Genomic DNA, 19684 nt, shown 5'->3' with positions numbered 1-19684 from the left:
CCATGACATAGAAGAAATATTAGTAAGACAAATAAATATGACTCCTTATCTTACTTGTTGATCGAGGAGGAAAATAGTGAAGGCATTTCAAATAAGTATTGCTGAGGCAGAAAAATGGTGGCATTCTTTTTCATTTAAAATATTTGTAAAGATGATCTGTTGTTCAGTATGATGTTGATGCAAAGTAGTTTGCATAGTTTCAAATTCCATAAAACAGAAACAGCATTCGGCAATATCCTTTCTTGAAATAAATCCTTCCAGAAAATTGGTTTGACAGTTCCTTTTTCTATAGCTTTTCTTACCTTGTGCTAGATTTCAGATGTCAAATGTTCAGGAGAATACAGTAGAGTATTACTGTATTTTGGATTATAAATACAGTATTATTGTATTTTGGATTATAAAAAGCAGGTTTTTCGATGTTGAGAAAATATACCAGCCTAATATTGATTCACTATTTGAATTGACTAATCTTTCCTAATATAAAAATCAGCTTATTATAACACCAAATGGCCATTTAAGTAGAAAACAGTGAACACTTGCAATAGGTCATTGTCTAATAAAGAGTTTTACAGTATTATATAAGGGCTATTGTATAGGAATTACCCTTTCACAGCATGTTTATGTATTATTGTAGCAATATGGTATCATATTTACATGGAACATTTTCCTAAGAGAGTAAGAATATTAGCCACAGCAATTACACTCCAATAGGATTATGGTAGTAAGATTTATTACAGATCCAGAAATACTAATAGAGTTTTTGGAGTAGTGGATCTTAGAAAGTTTGATCCATCCTTTCTTTTTATTAAGCAGATGAATATAAGTAATACATTTCTTACATGTATTGGCTGTTCATATTCATGTCCTGTATAGAAAATGTGTTCTTTTGCAGTTGTGTGTACAGAAGGATTTTTCAGAATGTTCCATGGAGCGCTAGGGTTTCATGAGATCTTGAAGGGATTGTGTGAAAGACAAGGAGCAAAAAAAAAAAAAAAAAAAGCTATCAGGGGAATCCATAGCAATTTTTCTGCGGTACCACAGAAAAGGCAGGCCTTGTCCTTAGATAAAAAAACGCCCTGGCTGCCATTTTGCAGTTCAGGGGTTCCGGAAATTCTAACTAACAGTTTCCACAGCTTAAAAAAGTTTGGAAACTCCTGCTCTAGAAGTTTGTTAGTCAAAGAGAAGGTGAGATATAAGGTTTATTACTTCTTTTTGGGACTAACATTTCAATATATTTTTCCCCCACATTGGTAAATGAAGGACATTATCTTAGGGAGATTGCTTTCAGTCTTAAAGGGCTGTGTAGTCCCAATATTGTGGTAGCAAAAATATTAAAATTCAGATTTATTTGTTTGTCTTGTTTCTTTTGTGTGTGTATGTGTGTGTGTGTGTGAGAGAGAGAACTGCTTCCTCAAAGCTCTGCCTAACCCAGAAAGATTATAATGAATAGTAGGATTTGAATACTGTATTATATTGTTATAGATAATAATAATAATAATAATAATAATAATAATAATAATAGCAGCAACAGCAGCAGCTTCCTCTTCCTAAATGTAAAATAACAATACTAATACAAATCCCCACAATATACAAAATTTGTAAAGACTCGGTTCAAAATTGAGTCTTTGCCATAACATCCTTTCCTTTCTCTGATTTCCTATTGCTGTCTTTCTTGATGGGTACAAACATTATGAAATAGTTTTTTTGAGGGCTTAGCTGGAATAAAGAATTGGCAGAAACCTGATATCTCCCTTTTGCAAAAGTGGAAGAAACTTACAACGAGTTTTCACTGGATCTTAGCTATTGTTATATATATTTGTCTGTATTGTATTATTATATATGTATTTTATCTTTATGCATGCTATTTTTAATATGTTGTCATTTTATTGATTTCTTAATTTGGTAGAATTTATAGGTAAATGTTTTAAATAAAACTGACGAGTCAGCTGAAATTGCCACCTTCCTGACTGTTCACTGATTTACATAGGAGGAAATCTTGTATTCTTTCCATTGTTCATGGAAATCTGCTTTCTAGAAGTCCTTGCAAGACTTTCTTGTTTGTGCTGGAGCATCAAGCTAGTTTGGAGTATATTTAGTTTACAGATGTGTATTTTATTTTGATGATGATTGGGTATGGTTGAATCTAGGATGACATAGTAGAATTCTGTTTATATTGGAAGAAAGGCACAGTCTCTTTGTCTCCTGAAGAGAAGTTTTGGAGAGTTGAGTTCTTCACAGTTCTTACTTCCTGCAGATGCCTGTATGACTTCACATGTTAACAGGGACTACAAAAGGAAAAAGTATTGTAAAGACCATTTGCCTGGCCCCTGCAAGATCACATTGGTTTCTGTGAACAGAAAAGTCTGTTCCATTCACAGAATACCAAATCATACGTTGATACTTTATTTTGATAGATCTAATGTATTTGTAGATAGCTGAATATCTCAATTATTAGAATGATTTCTGATAAATTAATCATAATTACATAACTAAGATATTTCTGCATGCATTGATAGCAAATATAATGGCACACTTCAGGTATGAGGTCACATAAGACAAATGTTGGGCTCAAAGTGTTCTGTTTATAGTATCAGCAGTAACAGGTAGAGTTGTGCAAATTATTTGATAAAGTGCTTTACTTGTGAGTGAAGTGCCCCTCTGGATCTCTATGAAACTGAATTAGCCACAGCTGTTTGATATAGCTACTTTGAAGTTCTCCTGATGCATTAATCAGCAATCTCAGTAGAAGGAACTTTGGTGTATGTATACATGTACCAAATACCCAGAAGATTTTGAGAACATTTCAAAGTAACTTTATTGTACCTTTGGCTGGCTGGGGCTGCTTCATAACCCTAAGGAGTGAATTCGGAGAAGTGGTTCACTCGCATGCAAAATGCCTATTAGATTACTTACACAGGCCTACTAATGGATTCAGATGCATGCACTTTATGCATTTCTCTAGTATAGAAAACAGAATTACTTTCCAAACTTTTGCTATTGTAATAACTTCTGCATACAATGACCTGTTCCTCAAATCTGTATAAGTTATTTTCTCCCTATCCCTTTCCTCTTAGGTAATGGGTTAACTTGCAGTGGCCATTCGTTAGAATACGTAGGTAGAGGAGTTTCCCTGCACAAAATAATTCAGCAAATTCACCGACCCAGTTTGAGCATCTCTGCTTGTGTATTCCCTGCTCCCTACTTCTGCAATGTAGGAGAAGAGTAGAAGCGTCTGCTTCCTGGACTGACCTTGTTTTCTCCAAATTTGGGAGGAACTCGCTTGAGCAGTAGCTTCTTAAAACAAATCAAGATCCAATTTAAGGGTGATTTTTGTTTGTTAAAAAATATAGTTTAACTATATCTTGACCAGAAGGACTTCTCTCCCCTTCTTCGGTATTTTTTAAAATTTTATTTTAAAGATTGACCTGTAGAAAATTAAGAAATGAGTTAAAATATAAGAACGTATATGCAGAAAGGTTTTCTTCAATAAAAAGAAGAATACTATGCCTCTCAGCTCAAAATCTGAATATACTAGAAGGACAGGAACAAAAGTATAAATGGATTTTATAAATAGCTATGCCTGGCTTTAACATAAAATTTGTACAATTGTTAAAAATCATAACAATTTGGGGTTTACTTGTCCTACCCTCCTTGGCATATCCTCCAAATTTTCTTCATGAAAATGTGGCCTAGAGCAGTGTTTGTTAAAGTGTGGTCCTAGGACACCTGGGACCTCTCAGGAGTCCGCAAAATCAAAATTATTTGCCAACCTATGTTGAAAAATAATACAATATTAAAATCCTATCAAACAATTGTGAGAAGCGGTAGCGGCAGCGAATGCGTCAATTTTAATTTTTAATATAGTAAATATCAATAAATATAACCCATACAAACTAAAGCTCTTTTGGGCTCCTCTATAATTTTTAAAAGTGGGAAGCGGTCCTGAGAGAAAAACGTTAAAGAAACACTGGCCTAGAGGGTTGCAGGATCCACTTAATGGAAGAGGCCTAGTGCATGGCACTGAAGGGGAAGGATTGATGCCTGACAGGAGTGGAAAAACCCATTCTCTTTAGCATTTTTAAAGCTGTTTCCCCACTGAAAACCTAAATTTAAATCCAGCACAAGCTGTAGTTCCATTCAGATCTTTGTGTTTGGGGGCTATAACAAGGTAGAGAATGGGCTTGAGTGTGCAGTTCTGCCTCTTCTTTCTGTGACCTGCACATTCTTCCAGAGGTGTGAAGGAATACTGCATTCAACATTTCCTAGAGTTAAAGTACAGCCTTTTTTTGGTAAAACCAGGATCCAAATTGTACAGAGTTTGGGTTTAGACAAACTCAGGATTGCTCTCCTTAAGAATGTCATTTGAATGCATGGAAATTGGGGCATGCCCACCCATTTTCTCTCTGGCTTAAAGCAAAAGTCTTTCTGGAATCCTAGCAAAAAAATGGCTTTTTATAGTACCCCCTCACTGCTGTTCATTATAATTGTATCTGTTTTACATTGAGAGTGGTAATATGTTTTGAGATCATTCTGATAGCTTTTACCTTTTGCACATGTTGTCAGTAATTAATAGAGTGCCTGTACACACACCATAATTTTTGGAGCACTTTAAGGTTTCAGAATGTTGAGATTAACAAATGCAACTTTGAAAAAAGAATTTCATTTGGAGGTGGGAAAGCTATTGAAATAAAGATTATTGGATTTTAGAGATAGAATTACTTCTCTGAAACAGGGGTTTTTATAGAGCTCTCTGTTGGGAAGGGGTATCAGTGCTATAACTCCTGCAGCCTGATGACACAGATATTTGCTCAAAAAAAGAAGTCCATTGTATTCAGTGTGGCTTTATCCCAAGTAAATAAGAATATAAAACATAAGATCACACTTTTTCATAAACATGTTATAAACATGTAAGAGACAGTAAGGAAACATAATAAATAGGTGAATCCTGATTAAAATCCTGTACCATGGGATTATTTTTTATATAGCCATTTTTAATACCTGCTCACAGAGAGAGAGAGAGAGAGAGAGAGAAGGGGGGGGGGGCTTATTCCATATCTTTCATTTAGATTCAACATGTGCACCTTTGAAGCCACTGGAATCTTACTTGTTTACAAACTTTGCAACTGAAGTATAAGGGGAAAACAAAAGAATGCTTTGTGGCAATTTTAAAAGTTGCATGCTATTATCTACTTTCTTCAATTGATGCATGTATAATTTCTACATAATAAATATATTGCCAAAACTGAAGTTTCCTTCAGTTGCTTTTTTATGTTGTGTGATGTGCAACTACTGAACTGGACTGTGTGTTAAGTGTGTGTGTGTGTGTGTGTGTAATGCTATATATATGTGTGTGTAGCATTTTCCTGTTCAGTGAGATCATAAATTCAGTCATGAGCCTGCGCTGTAGCCCTTTTGCTGGCCATGCTCATTTTAAATGATGATGCTCTACCAGCGAATCACGATGGGAAAGCGTTTCTGCTTATTATGTATAGAGGAGTGATTTTTGTTCTTTGTTTTCTTTGGGAGTTTCTTCTCTGCCTTTGGAAGCATGCCACGAGTATGACTAATAAAATCTTTACTATTTGGCAAATGGAATGTAAGTGACAGGAGTGATTGGTTGAGGAATGAAAACCCTGCTGCAGAGTCTACATCAAAGCCGTGGAACCTTTGAAATGTACCTGTAGATGGAAAAATTTCATTTTAACTTGTCAGCAGCATAGAATTCAAATTTCTCTATTACACAGCAAGATATTTTGTTAACAGCATTTTTTTAACAATATGTCCAGACTGTGATATTTCCAATCAGGTTAGTATTATGGCACTGTATTAATGGGTTATAACATTTTCTAGATTAATCAAGATTAATGAGATGTTTAAAATGACGACTAACATTTATACTTTAAGAAGACTGGCTATTGTTTTTACCTTAACATGGACCTTACATGACTATGTTTTATTTTGCCTCTTTTAGGCAATGTATAATAGATTCTGTGTAATTTCTTGTTCTTAGAATGTTTTCACTGTTTGTGACATTCAGAAAGTATGCTATTTTCCTTGCATCTGAATAGAGCATTGGCTATATTTCTAAAAGTGAAATTCAGTACACAGGTTAGCTCAAAGTCAGAATATTTTTCCATTTTCATTGAATTAATTTTGCCAGTGTTTTCACAGTAATTAAATTCATAAATGAATACCATTTTTAAGAAATAAGTTCATTATTTGGATCTAATGATTTTTAGTACAGGAACATGTAGATTTTTCTTCCTTTTAATTATTTTTCTTTAATTTGCAAATTAATCAATATAGCTTAACATGCTAATATGAAACATCAAGGTTTATAAAATTAGTTAATTTTGTTTTCAGGCAAATATGTATCTTTCAAATAAAAATTGTCTGTGAAACATGAAGAATTATAAGGCTGTGATTTTAGAATCAAGAATTGTGCTAATGACTATATATTTACAGATGAACCAGACCTTAATTTCTAGGAAATAAATGCTTAGAATTGCAAAATATGAGCAAAAACCATTAGTTGTTTCAGAATTTCATACCGTGTGTAAATACTGATTTGTTACATGATTTTTATTGAGTGGCCTTTTTTCAAAAATGAAAGACTAACATTAATTTCATTACTTTTCTATAAGTACCTTTAAAGGAATAATACAGCCTCAGTAATGTTTTGTGGGGTTTTTTTCAAAAAAAGAAAAAAAATGATAGTGAATATTTTATGCAAATGTTTTATGCAGAGAAATCTTATGCATGACCACTCAAAAGTCACTACCAAGGAGAACAGTGGGATTTAAGTCCTGATTAGCTTGTATGGGAAAACTGCCTAAAATGTAATAACTTTTCTAATTTAAAACAAAAACAAAAATATTTCTGTTAATTTTCATTCATGCAATAATTCTGCTAATTTTGGTTGTTTTCAGTGTAACAAAGATAGAATTGGTTTTGTTCTGTTTGGTAAAAAAAGAAGCAAATGTAACAATCCCCAACAACACTTTATGGGGAAAACGATTATTTATGAAACACTGGATTCTGAGAATGTCCTAGTTCTAATAGCCATTTCTGTACTCCTTTGTAGCATTTTTATAACGTTACCAAGTCATCACTAAAGTGATTAAAAAGACTGTCCCTACTATAGTTCTTTTGGCATAATAATTGTTGGATAATGTTATAAATTGCTAGTGAAGAAATAATCTGAAAGAATATTCTGAGAATTTAAATTTTTGTTTGTTATCATTTGCAGTAAAAATGTCAAATACAATAAAATAGTAGTATTTAGAAATAATTTGCAAATAACTTCTGTTTCTTTCCGCTCTCCTCCCCACTGCTGCCCCAATCTTTTCCATTAACTTTAGCTGAGTTTACTGGTACTAGCTTTTAACAATTAAAAACCATCACTACATAATATATTCTTGGAACATCATTAACATTAAAACCACTTCCCCACCAAGGGAAGCTGGAAACTCTAGCACTGAGTCTTAGATAAAAGAAAGTTAAAATGGCAAAAAGTAGAATTTTTAGGAATTAAGAGGGGAAAAAAAGGTGTAAATTCTTGTCAAATATTTTTTGACTTCAGGGACTGCATTGGGGATGCAGAGATTAGAAATTATAGTAGCTGTGGTCCAAAGAATTATCTAATGGAAGAAGCTTTGGATGTACATACAATTTCAGAAGTGGACTACCATATTATGTGACATAACTTTTTTACAAATGAATTTTCAAAAATCTGTTCTTTCATTTAATAATAATAATAATAATAATAATAATAATAATAATAATATGTCTTCTTTTCAGGAATGATTCCAAGGGATAACGGGTGCTCCCCTGAAATATTTCTTGCTCCCTTATTTTTGTCTGCTTTCAATCACATCAAAATGACATGGAATAGCATGCACCTTTCTACCTTAATAATGGCTGTGTCATCCTTTTTTCCATCAACTAGTTTTTCTTAAAACGTCCCTTCTTCTTTTTACCCTTCTTTTTTACACACAGGTGTCCTCAGTAGGATCACTCTGACCAACATAGTGACCACACGTGTATGCACTGATATATTTCAACTAAATGTTGTTGAATCAATGCTGCTGCTGCTTCTCCTTCTCCTTCTCCTCATTATCATTATTATTTTGCTCTTTGCATAAAAAAAATGCACTCTTGTAAATAATCAAATGAAATTATCCTGAGATGAACATTTGTTTCATGTTCACTAAACAAAATCCTATTAATGTGGAACAATTCTTAGTATTAGAGAGACTTGTTTTTCTGCTTTTAAAGTTGGAAGCAACTCTGTCAGTAGGTCCAGGAATTGAAACCTCACATTGGAATGTCACTAATGTATCCCCAGATTTTCTGACTATGTATTCTTTGCAGTATTCTTTATTCACAGTAGCAGTAGTCTGTAGGTTTTCTACATGAAAACATTCTCCAATATATTTAATGACTACTGCGCTCCCAATGCTAATAACTATGTTTCTCATGTCAACACATTTGATAAGAATTAGTAACACTGTTGGAATATCTACACGTCTATAACTACTGCAAAATTATTTTGTTTATGAATCTTTATTAATAAGTTTCTGTTGTAAGGAAAGTCTGAAATTAAAACTTTCTAAAACAATAACAGAATAACTGCAGTATTAAGTGTTTGAGACAAGTTGGTAGTCTACTTTCAGATATTGCATAATTCTGCCTTTCTTATCTGCAGGGAATATCTGACAACAGCATCTGAGCCAAGGTTGCACTTTCCCCAGTTTGATGCTGTGCAGTTGTAGTGGGTTTATGATTCCCACACTTTCCAGGCAGTATGGCCAGCTCGTATAGCTTGCACACATCTAGAAAGTTCCAGGTTGAATAGCTGTTGTCTTAATTCGTCAGACCAGACTGGAGAATTGTAGACCCAACCCTTAGGAAGTGTACCAGATAGTATAAAAAATGATTGGTGGATTCAGACTTTTCACTAAGTTAAATGTGATTGGCTGCCTATATAGTTTTATTCTTTTGAACCATTAGTGATTTGGGCCAGTCACTCTCTCTCTGCCCAATCTACCTCACAAGGTGGTGATTGTGAAAATCACAAATACAGGAAGAAAAAACACTATGTATACTGTCTTGAGCTCCTGAATCAAAATCTAAAATATAATAATGTAATATAACATATCATAACATAATAAATACATAATGTATGTCCCCCTTATTTTTATTTACTTGATTTACACAATCACCCACCTTACTGTAGGAACACCAGGAAGCTAACAATATAGAAAGTGCAATACAAAATAAATATCAAAACAACAATGTTTAACACTTATACTGACACGCAAGGTAAAACCCAATCTACAAACACACACACACAAACACACACACACCTCCAACTAACTTCCTGACCTCCATGCCTCAGAATACACCCAAATCTTTAAGGCTTTCTGAAGAACTGGAAGGGTTAGGACCAGTCAAATTTTGGGAGGAACGGTGTTCCAAAGGGCAAGTGCTGCAATAGAAAAGGTCCACTTTCTCAGTTCTGCAAGGTGACATCCTTTAATTGGCAGCCCCTGCAGTTTTCTTCTCCTGCCAGACCAAGACCTCCTGTTTCTAGTCCATGTGAAGATTAAGGTATCAGTTATTGTAATTCATTTGGGAAACACAATTCAAGGAATTAATTTTTAAGAATGCTGGACTAGACTTGAATTGTGTTTCCCAAATAAATTAGAATAACTGATACCTTAATCTTCACAAGAAGTATGATTTTACTTCTGTTTCCCTACAATAGCATTTTTATTTAATTTTAATTGGTGCAAATTTAATTAGCTTCTTAATTAGAAAAGAACAGTGAAAAACAAAAAAGACTAACTTGTTTGTTTAATGTACCTGTATTTGAAAAATAGGTAGCATAATACTTAGGCAAAGACTAGATCCAAGATTATTGATAGTTTATTGCAAAAAAGTAATTAAGAAAGACATTGTTCAATATTGGATGGAATAATTATATTCCGCACTCAGTCGTTACCAATTCTGCGGCGACTGCCTGGACGAGTCCCTGCAGTTTTCAAAAGCAGGGTGTTTCAGAAGTGGTTTGCCATTGCCTCCTTCCTAGAGCAGAGCCCAGCTGGCGAGCGCAGGAGGCGGGGTTTCCGTTGCTTCGTGCCTTTTTCGGGCGTGCGAGGCTTCCACGTTACCGGCAACTGCTCCCATCTCCCGTGCAAGCGCTGTCAGCATTTTTTCTCCCACAGGGGTGAGAGTCCCCATTTATCTACTCATGTAAGTTTTTGAGCTGCTGGGTTGGCAGGAGCTGGGAAGGAAGCAGGAGCTCGCTCTGCTGCGCGGAGCTGGGCTTGAACCGCTGAAGTCTCGACCGTTTCTGGCTGGCAACTTTCAGCATCATTAAGCCGCTACACCACTGCATCCCCCATATACACACACACACACACACACACACACACACACACACATAAACAAACTATTTCATCCAACACATACAAACATATTCAAAGATGAACATAACATTTACTGTTTTATCGATACAGCTGAAAAGACCTGTTTCTTTGAAAAAATTAATTTTGAAATTGGGATAAAATAAGGCAAAAATTCAAATTATGCTGTAATAAGTCCTTGTAGATTGTTATATTATGTGCATCTATATGTGCGTATGCAGTATTATAGAAATTATGTAATGTGGGAATCCATAAATTTTCTGGAAAGCCAGCAGCATTGGGCCATCTCATCTCAGGGCTGTGGTCAGTGGTGCAGTGGTAAACGTGAAGAACCAGCTCTGCTGGCTCCATTGCTGCCGCCACACCATGCTGCTCGCCGCTGAACTGCTGATTGGTGCGCTAGGCATAGCAGTTACGCTTTGTTCTCAAACAGCTCACAAAATTCCAGAAAATTTAACAATTGCCCCCTGTGAGCGGGTGTATGCCGGCTTCAGCATATCACTTGGTATCATGTTCTAAAGGGCAGGTGCTGCGACTGAAAAGGCCCATTTTCTGGGTCCTGCAGAATGACATTCTGGAATGTTTCACTGTCATCCACGGTATAGTAGAACACAAAACAATCAGGATGACGGCTTCAAGGTAGCTTGTGTCAAGAAACCACATGTAACACTACCCAGGTTTGTCTGTCTAAATGAAACAGTTAAGCAAAGGTAGAAAAGAGAAAGCTACAATAATGATAGACCTCCCTAATGATGTCACTAAACTATAGTTTAAGTTTATGTTTCAGATTGCTATATCTATAACACTAGATGGAAAGACTGAAATCAAGGGACATAATTATTCTACTGAATCTTTTTAGTATGCCACCATCTTATTTCAACATTGTAGATTGTAGTGTGCACAGTTCTCCAATTCACTTCAAAGGAGAGATGGATTTTCATGTGGAAAGGAATGCTTGAATAATGCTACTCTTTCTTCTGTGGAAAGCCTGTGAACACAGAAATGTTTCTATTTGCTAGGCTGCCCGGGGAGCTCTATGTCATGTCAGAAGTTTTTGCCAGTAAAAAAATATTATAGCCACATTTCCGTTGTCCTTCCAGTATCTTATTTAGATAAGCTTTTAGAAGCATTATTGCTTCTCCCTCCCCTTCCTCATTGTATGAAAAATAGTGAAATTGTGCTATTTGCTAGAAGAAGCTAGATTGGTATTATGTACTATTAATTGTTTCATATGCTTTCGTTTTGCTTTTGAAAACTGCTTCAAACACTGCAGATGAGGTAAGGTAACATTTTTAAAAACTACATAAGTAAATGTTCTGAGAAAAGGCAAGAAGCAATGTGTGACTGATGCAGATGACCTTTAAAAGGAGAACTTGCACATTGCTTCCCAGAAGAAGAGAATGTTGCATATGTGTTTTGAAGCAGTGCATGGGAGTTTTCATAACAGGTATGCACAAATCTTTGCATGTAATTTGAAAGTTTAGTTGTCACTTGCTCTGTGCCATTTCTCAAAAGTTTGAAGAGCCTCTTGGCTAGCTATGTACATTTACTTGTATGTCCTGTTGAACACATTATTTCTGAATAAATGTGAAATTGTGAGATATATAGATGTTGGGAAGCATAGTGGAGGGGCCCTATCATCTTCCAGTCTGGGCTTTAACCTTCCCAAATGCATTCTATTAGCCACTAGCAATAGATACTCTTCAAGGGCTGCTCTTATTTCCCATTTGAGATATTCAGATAATCTGATGTTTCAAAGGACCAGAGTAAACTAAAGTCCTGGGCTGTGAGCCTTAATTTGTTACCTGGTGAAACTCTATTGGTGTTTTCTTTATTTTCTTTATCAAATTTATATGGCCACCCATCTATCCAAAGAAACTCTGGGCAGCAAACAAAAACAAGGCAACAAACAAAACTTTCCATTAAAACCAAACCAAAGCAAGTTGAGCTCCAATACAATATCTGTAATCACCAATCACATACAGTACAGGTAGTCCTCACTTAGCGACCACTTGTTCAGCGACTGTTCGAAGTTATGACAACACTGTGCCAAGAGACTTATGACTGGTCCTCAAAGTGGTGGCCATTGCAGTGTCCCCACGGTCACATAATCACAATTTGAGTACTTGGCAAACAGTGCACAATTATGATGGTTGCAGCGTCCCGTAGTCATGTGATCACCATTTGCAACCTTCACTGCCGGCTTCTGACAAGCAGAGTTAATAGGGAAGCTGGCAGTAATCTGCAAGTAGAGGTCACATGACATTCTGCTTAACCACCACACATGAATTTGCTTAACGAGTATAGCTGGAACTGCTGTCATAGGTTGGTGCGATCATGTGATTTTTTGCTTTACAAGCGTGTTACATAGTGATGGAGTTGCTAGTTTCAGTTACGGTCATTAACTGAGGACTACCTGTACATCCATGCCAGAGCTCCATCACTAACATCCTGGCCCCATTGTCTGGGGAACAAGCCAGATCTTCACAGCTTTCCGAAAGGCCAATATAAAATTAGAACCATGCAGATCTACGCAGGCTGTTCTTATAAGGTAGGCACCACGGCAGAGAAAGCACACTTCTTGGGTCCCACCAGGTGACACTTTTCACCAAGGGTACCCAGAGAATACTCATTTTTTCAGTTCTGGTGGGATGAACAGAAATCACTGGGGAGAGGTGGTCCCACAGGTAACCTGGTCCCATGCCATGTAGGGCTTTAAAGGTTCAACTAACATCTTGAATTGTACCCAGAAGCCAACTGGGAGCCAGTGCAGCTCACATAGCAGCAGTGTTGCATAGGCATACATGGTGCAGATTTATACTTTTGGTTTCTTTATCATACTGTACTAATGAGCAGTGTTGGTTTGCTATTGGAATATTATGAAGTGATAGTTGCAAATTTTGAATATATTGAATAAACAGTTAAAAAAAAAACCCATAAAAGAAAATGGCTTCAGGTCAAGAAGCATTGCATGAACTCCTGACCAATTACACTTTTTAAAAATAGATCAGAAAAGCCTTTTTTGAGACAAGGTATATTGACACATGCAGGAGTTGTGCAAAGAGGCGTAATAAGAGCTGACATATGAAAATGTAAGATCTATTTTTGTATCTTATTACAGCTCAGATTTATTGAACAGAGGATCTTTAAAAGCTTTTTTTTTCCTAATGTCTCCTGCATCCTATAAAAACAGCACCCTCAGCCAAGTATAAGCTAGGATTTTTTACTACAGTTTTTGCACTGCGGTGTGAGTTTCTGCAACAAATCTTTCTTCTACAACTAATATCAGTCCTGCTAGATTGTAGAACTATATGACATATACGATAGAAATGTTCAAAAATAAACATGGGATGATCCAGATGTAAATAAGATAAGTGTAAATTGCTATTCAAATGCACTATTTGTTCATGTATATATCTAGGTAGTGTAGTGATGAGGACAATGACACAGGAAGGAAGAGCACATAATGCGCATCTCATGCTCTTTCAGTTCCAGAACTATATAACTTTACTAATGATGTGATGGAAGGGTCCCTCCTTGCTAAGTTTCAGCTACCTCCTCCATACTAAGAATGTGGATAACTGTCTTGAGCAATCTTCTTTTTTCGTGTACCTCTTTATTCTGCCAGGTGGTGTTAAAAAAAAGTTTGTCAATTTTTGATTGGATACTCTACTGCATTATCAAATCTGGGTAAACTGTAGTGAATTTTAACCATGTTTTCTTGAAAAATTCCTATATCCAATTATAACTCAGAGATAAGCCCTTTAGAAGTTGTGGGTGTCAACACTCATCCACCTGAATTAGCATGGCCATTGTCAAGGAACTGTGGGAGTTGCAGGCTGAAATATTTAAAGGACACTAACTGTTACTAATTCTAGCTCAATACTAGAGAAAAGCTCAATATTTCCTCTCCTACTAGTTAATGATTGAAATTTGTTAAAATGGATTATCTTTTGCTATCCTATTCCTTAATTTTTGTTTGGTTTCGCATATTAGCTATAAATGAATAGATTATGAGCGTCTTGCTGGAATGATCATTATAATGTAACCTTAATTACATTGATTATGGGAAAAGAAAATGTGTGGTCAATCAATACTTTTCAAACGATTCAGTAACAAGCTTTGGTTTTGACTGGCAATCATTGAAAAAGTTTAAGTCTAAAGTTTCTTGCAGAAGGGAAACAGCATTTTTTATTCATTTATTCAAGTACTTTATTATCCTGATTCTGAGGAAAAGGTAGGCTTAGTAGACATGAATAGTGTTTGCTTTGACATGGTTTGCTGAAAACATTTGTAATGCCTTACAATTGCATGTATTTATGTGTGGGTTAAATCTCAATGAGATCAGTTGTCCAACAATATAACTTGATTTTTACATACATTTTTCTACTGTGAAAGAGATTTTGTTGCCTAAAACTTCTGTCAAGCTGACAGGAGTTCAGTAATGGTATAGATCTTCTCTGAGGCATATAAAGTAAAAGTAAGGGTGTTCCTGTCCATATGCAGTATTCAACAGCCGGCTCCAGCTAGTAGGAATTGAATTACATTGAGTATGAATTCAGGTCTGGTTTTTTAACATTTAAAAATTTTGTGGTGGTTGCAGAGTACTCTTTGTCGTCCCTGTATAAGGTTATTGTAGATTTCATTATGCAAAGCTGAATAATAGTTTGATTTAAGACATTAATAAACTCTATATATGCACATTCTTGCAGTGGGAATCCAGGATTCTAATTAAATGAAATGCCAGAACAGGTCTTTTGTGTTCTGTTTTGAAGAGTGTTATGTGCAAATTCTAACCTTCTAAATTATGCCCAGAAGTATATACTACATCATTTGGTAACCCTGATTATTAAACAAGTTTAATATTTTTGAGTGTTCAAACAACTTTGTGCAAAATGGGTAGCTTGTATTTATGACCTCCTGTATTAAGGCTGATTAAATATAAAAAGTTAACCAATGTAACTATGGTCACTTGGATTTTGCACTTGAAAATAGTAGTAAGTCAAGCCCAAATCCTAAACAAACCGGCTTAGAAGTAACTGCCCCCCTCCCAAATCACATTCTTGACTAAATTTTATTAGAATCCTCTTCTTCTGTAAGCAGCAAGTTTATCTGTACTTCATCCCACAGATTTCATTTTTCCTGCCCTTATTTTGTGACCTCTGGTTGACCTTGCTGATGGTGGCTGATCTTAAAAAGCTAAGCAGGGAAAACTTGGTCAGTATTTGGAAGTTGGCTGAATGCTTCCTTGATGGCATTCTGTTCTTAAATGATGTACTCAAGGGGACTGTTTGGTGTGTTTCATGGTAGACTCTGCGTTCTTGAAATGAAAAGCACTAGAACTGGTATGTGTATGCCAAAATTGTGGGTTAAAATCAAATTCGTACATTTATCCATTCAGATATAGACCCACCTGTATGCCCCACATATGCTACTCTTTATACTCACACGTAAGCCCATCTGCATATAAGCCAACCCTCAAATTAGGCTTAAAATGGCTTTGGCAGCTATCACATTTTGACCCTGGTTGTCAGTTCCTGCAAGGCAGTGCAACTCTTGGCTTTTCTTTTTTAATAAAAGCTGTTCAACCCTATTATATTAATAATTAATAAGACCTGGTTACTTGAGGAACCACCCATCTCCAATAGTATTTGCTCGCTGATTCGATCTTGCAGGGTTGGTATGCTGCAGGTTCCTTCGATTAAACAATGTCATATGTTGGGACCTTGGAAGTATGCCCCCTCTGTAACAGCATCAGCCACCCCAAGGTCTGGATGGTTCCCATTCTGGTGCTGTTTAGAAGAGTCATGAAAACCTGGCTCTTCACCCAGGCTTTTCGCGAGAAAGAGCGAGACCCCTTGCTTCATTCATTTGGTCTCTCATACTCGCCATCTTCTATCTTTTATTGGTTTTACTGTAGTTTCTTTGTTTGATTGTTGTGAACCAGCCAGAGTCAGGAAAGCAACAATGCGGAAGGGTTCACCTGGAAGGAGTAAGACCCTCCAGCTGTTGTGTGCCCACCTGGCCATCCCCAGCTGGTTTGCTGTCTGGCTGTCTGCAACAGTCATATATAAAATAACATTTGACTTGGGCCTGGCATGGTGCATTAAGTAGACAAATAATACCAAGTGCTTGTGTGTTCTCTCTCTTTTGAACCTGAACACAGTGGAATTATAACTTTGTCATTTCAGAACCTTTGAAAGACAAACCAAGTATTGAAACAGAGTTTTTTTAGCATCCCCATTTTCAATCCTATTTTACTATGGGATATTACAGATAGTTTGTGATATTCCATTGGTTTGAATGAAAGCAGCAGAGGTTGGGTTATTTTGGCAATACAGAGCAAAGACATTTGGGCAGTGTATGTCAATAAATAGTATTTTTGGAGTTGTGTTAGAACTTACCATTCCAGATCTCTCAGGACTTTCCAACTTGACTAAGGGCTTTGCTTCTCAAATCCTTGATGTGGAATGTATTGCTTTAATTCTTTTCATAGAGGCAGGCACACATACAAAACTGAAACACATATCCTTAGGCAATCATTTTTTTTTTTAATCGTCTCATAACCTAGCACTGTAGAAATTAGTTTCTCTAAAGTAATCTCCCTGATGTTAGTGGGAAAGCACCAAATACCTTTACTATGTTGATGATCATAAAATGATATCATTACTGAATCCTACTTTTGTTCCAATTACATTAACAAGAAGATTGTATCAGGAACAATATTGATATTGGCATGTTGCTTAGAAAATCAGTCCAATTTATTAATAAGATCTTAAAGCATAAATAAGCATTTTAAAGAGAAGTTGTCACTCAAATATTAATCCAAAGTATATTTCTATAGCTGAAAAAAAAGTTTGTTGAAAACATGTTGGTGATTACGAATCTGACTGGAAATGCTTAGCATTTGGCGTATAATTTACTTTTTCAGTGTTTGGAACATTGCCATACTGGAAAATAATAGTTCTGTCTAGCATATATTTTCATTCTGGAGTTGCTGTATAGTAATACTTTGCATTGTTGTCATAAAGTAAAATCACCAATCAAATGATAAAACTATGATTTATACTAAACTGGTGCCATTTTTTCCCTCTCAGAGCCCTGCAGTTCAGTAAAAACTGCTTTTTATACTTACAACTATACAAAATGCTTATTAATGGTAGCAGATGTTGCACTTTAATCCCCTAAAATGATTGTTTGGTACCAGCAGGAAATTTATTAAGCTTGAGTTGTGTGAAATTGTGTGTGCATAAGCTGCTATTTAGATTGTAAAAATGCTGTTGAAAATTGTTGAAAAGTTCTGCCTGTAATTGGCAGAAAGGTATTAGCTGCTCCCAAAGAAGTCTGTGTCGAATACTGCCCTTGTGCTCCTGCCGCTTTATCATTTATCTTCTTGTATTAATGTCACTGAATTATTAATTTATACATTGGGTTGGATGGGGTGAAGGCACCATTTAAACGTGTGGCAAATGTATCCTTATCGCAGGAGACATGAAAGGAGTCATTTTGTGTTATCTATAAAATGGAAAGGACATTTTAAAATTTCATTTACAGTAATCCACTTTGCTTCCAGTAAAACACCTAGATTAGTGTTACCATAATATAATGTTCTTATTAAAATTTTGTAATCTTCTTTACTTCTTTCACATATGCACACATTCTCTCTTCATTTGCACATTAAAAAAAAACACCAATGTTTTTTTACTATCTGATTGTTAGTAGGCAAATTGAGTGTGCTGTTAATTGCAGTTCAAAAATGTAATTCGTATTAGTGGCATGTTGCAGCAAGCAAGGCTAAAATTATGAGTGTACTTATTAAGCCAAGCATTCGGAGTAGACAGAATGAATTTTGTATATTGTGAAATATTTATCTCTAAAATACGAAATGGCCAAATAACAGTCTTATCAAATTCCGAAAGATTTTAAGAATGTGAAAAATCACAACATGAACAAAATGAACTTTAAAAAAAAAATAATGAGGGCAACCAAAATCTATGAATGCTTGAATAAAGACCCTCCAGCTAGTCTTGAATTTATGTTGGCTATACTACTAGGATTTCATTTTATGGTCAAGAACTTTTGAGTTGAGAGTTTTAAAGTTGGTCTGAATTATGGGAAGCTAGAATCCATGAAGAATGGATAAGCAAGTAATACATATTTGTAGCACTTACTTTATAGTACCTGTAATGTTACCCATAGCCAGTGTACAATAATGCAAATTTAAATTTAAAAAATGTAATTTAAAATGTGCCCATCAACTCTAAATTGAATAAAAAAAAAAGTGTCAAAAATGGTTTAAACTTAAGTTGCAAGACCTTTGTAATTTCCTTAGATGCCTTTGGGATAGTGCCATTCCTGTATGCACAATTATTTCCAGGCAACCTTAATCTTTTTTCATGATAATAGTCTTAACTTCGATCATATTGGCATCTTCACTGGATTGCCAGACCTTAGGCCAGGCAATCCTTATTTAAAGAAGAGCTATGGTTGGCTTTTGAATTATATGAAATATGAGTGGAGCCAGGAGAGGCTCATTGGAATCTACACAAGGTTTTGGAAGCTGCAAGTTGTTTAATGCAGCCTTAGAGATTTTGTGCCCAAATAAAATTTGTGTAGAAAAGCCCATCTGCCTTCCTGTGATCACCTTCAAGGCAAGAAGCTGTATATGTACCCTCAGTGAAGCTCCAGTGCTGTTTCCATTATAGGCCTCTTCCCTCCATCTGCTGAGCAGTCTTGGTACTGTTTTTGCCCTCCACACCATGGGGCAATGCTAGGTAGTATGGCTGCAGTTAAAAACTAGTACATAAGATTCAGTCAGCATCGGTGTTTTGCCACTTCTTAATGTTGGGTGGGGGGAATGCTTAACTGTGCAGCTTTCTATCCTGCTATTTGTGAAATCTTCTAATGGTCTAGAAAGAGAATGAGAACAAACTGGAAAGCCAGAGAGTTGATTCTCCCCCTCCATTATTTAAAAAACATAATTATTATAAAGCTTCCTAAATGTGCAGCTCCCCTGCTGTGTAAAGTGGTATGTCTGGAAAATCACTTTATGTCAGTGACTGGCAATAGGCACTGCTTTTTCTGCTGATGATATGCATAGTAGTGGGGTTAGGTGAAAAGCTAGCTGATAGTGTTCCTTTCATAAACTAGGCTTGCCCCTATGGATTCTCTTGCTTTGTTTTGGTGGTAATTTAAAGATCCCAAGAAATTGATTTTTTTTTTCCACTAAGTAATGTATCTCAGCCAACATTTTT

At 35.8% G+C, this 19684-nt stretch overlaps 1 protein-coding gene across 6 annotated transcripts in view; it reads left to right on the top strand.

Moving 5' to 3' along the window:
- Positions 1-19684, top strand: part of ADGRL2 (adhesion G protein-coupled receptor L2) — a 206916-nt gene that overhangs the window by 14328 nt on the left and 172904 nt on the right. The gene's annotated exons all lie outside the window — the stretch shown is intronic.

Source organism: Python bivittatus, unplaced genomic scaffold, assembly GCF_059951505.1.
Source record: "Python bivittatus isolate LINGU-HERP-01145 unplaced genomic scaffold, Pbiv_v1 ctg000700_np1212, whole genome shotgun sequence".
In the NCBI taxonomy this organism is placed as follows: Eukaryota; Metazoa; Chordata; class Lepidosauria; order Squamata; family Pythonidae; genus Python; species Python bivittatus.
This window is presented reverse-complemented; position numbering and strand designations above follow the sequence as displayed.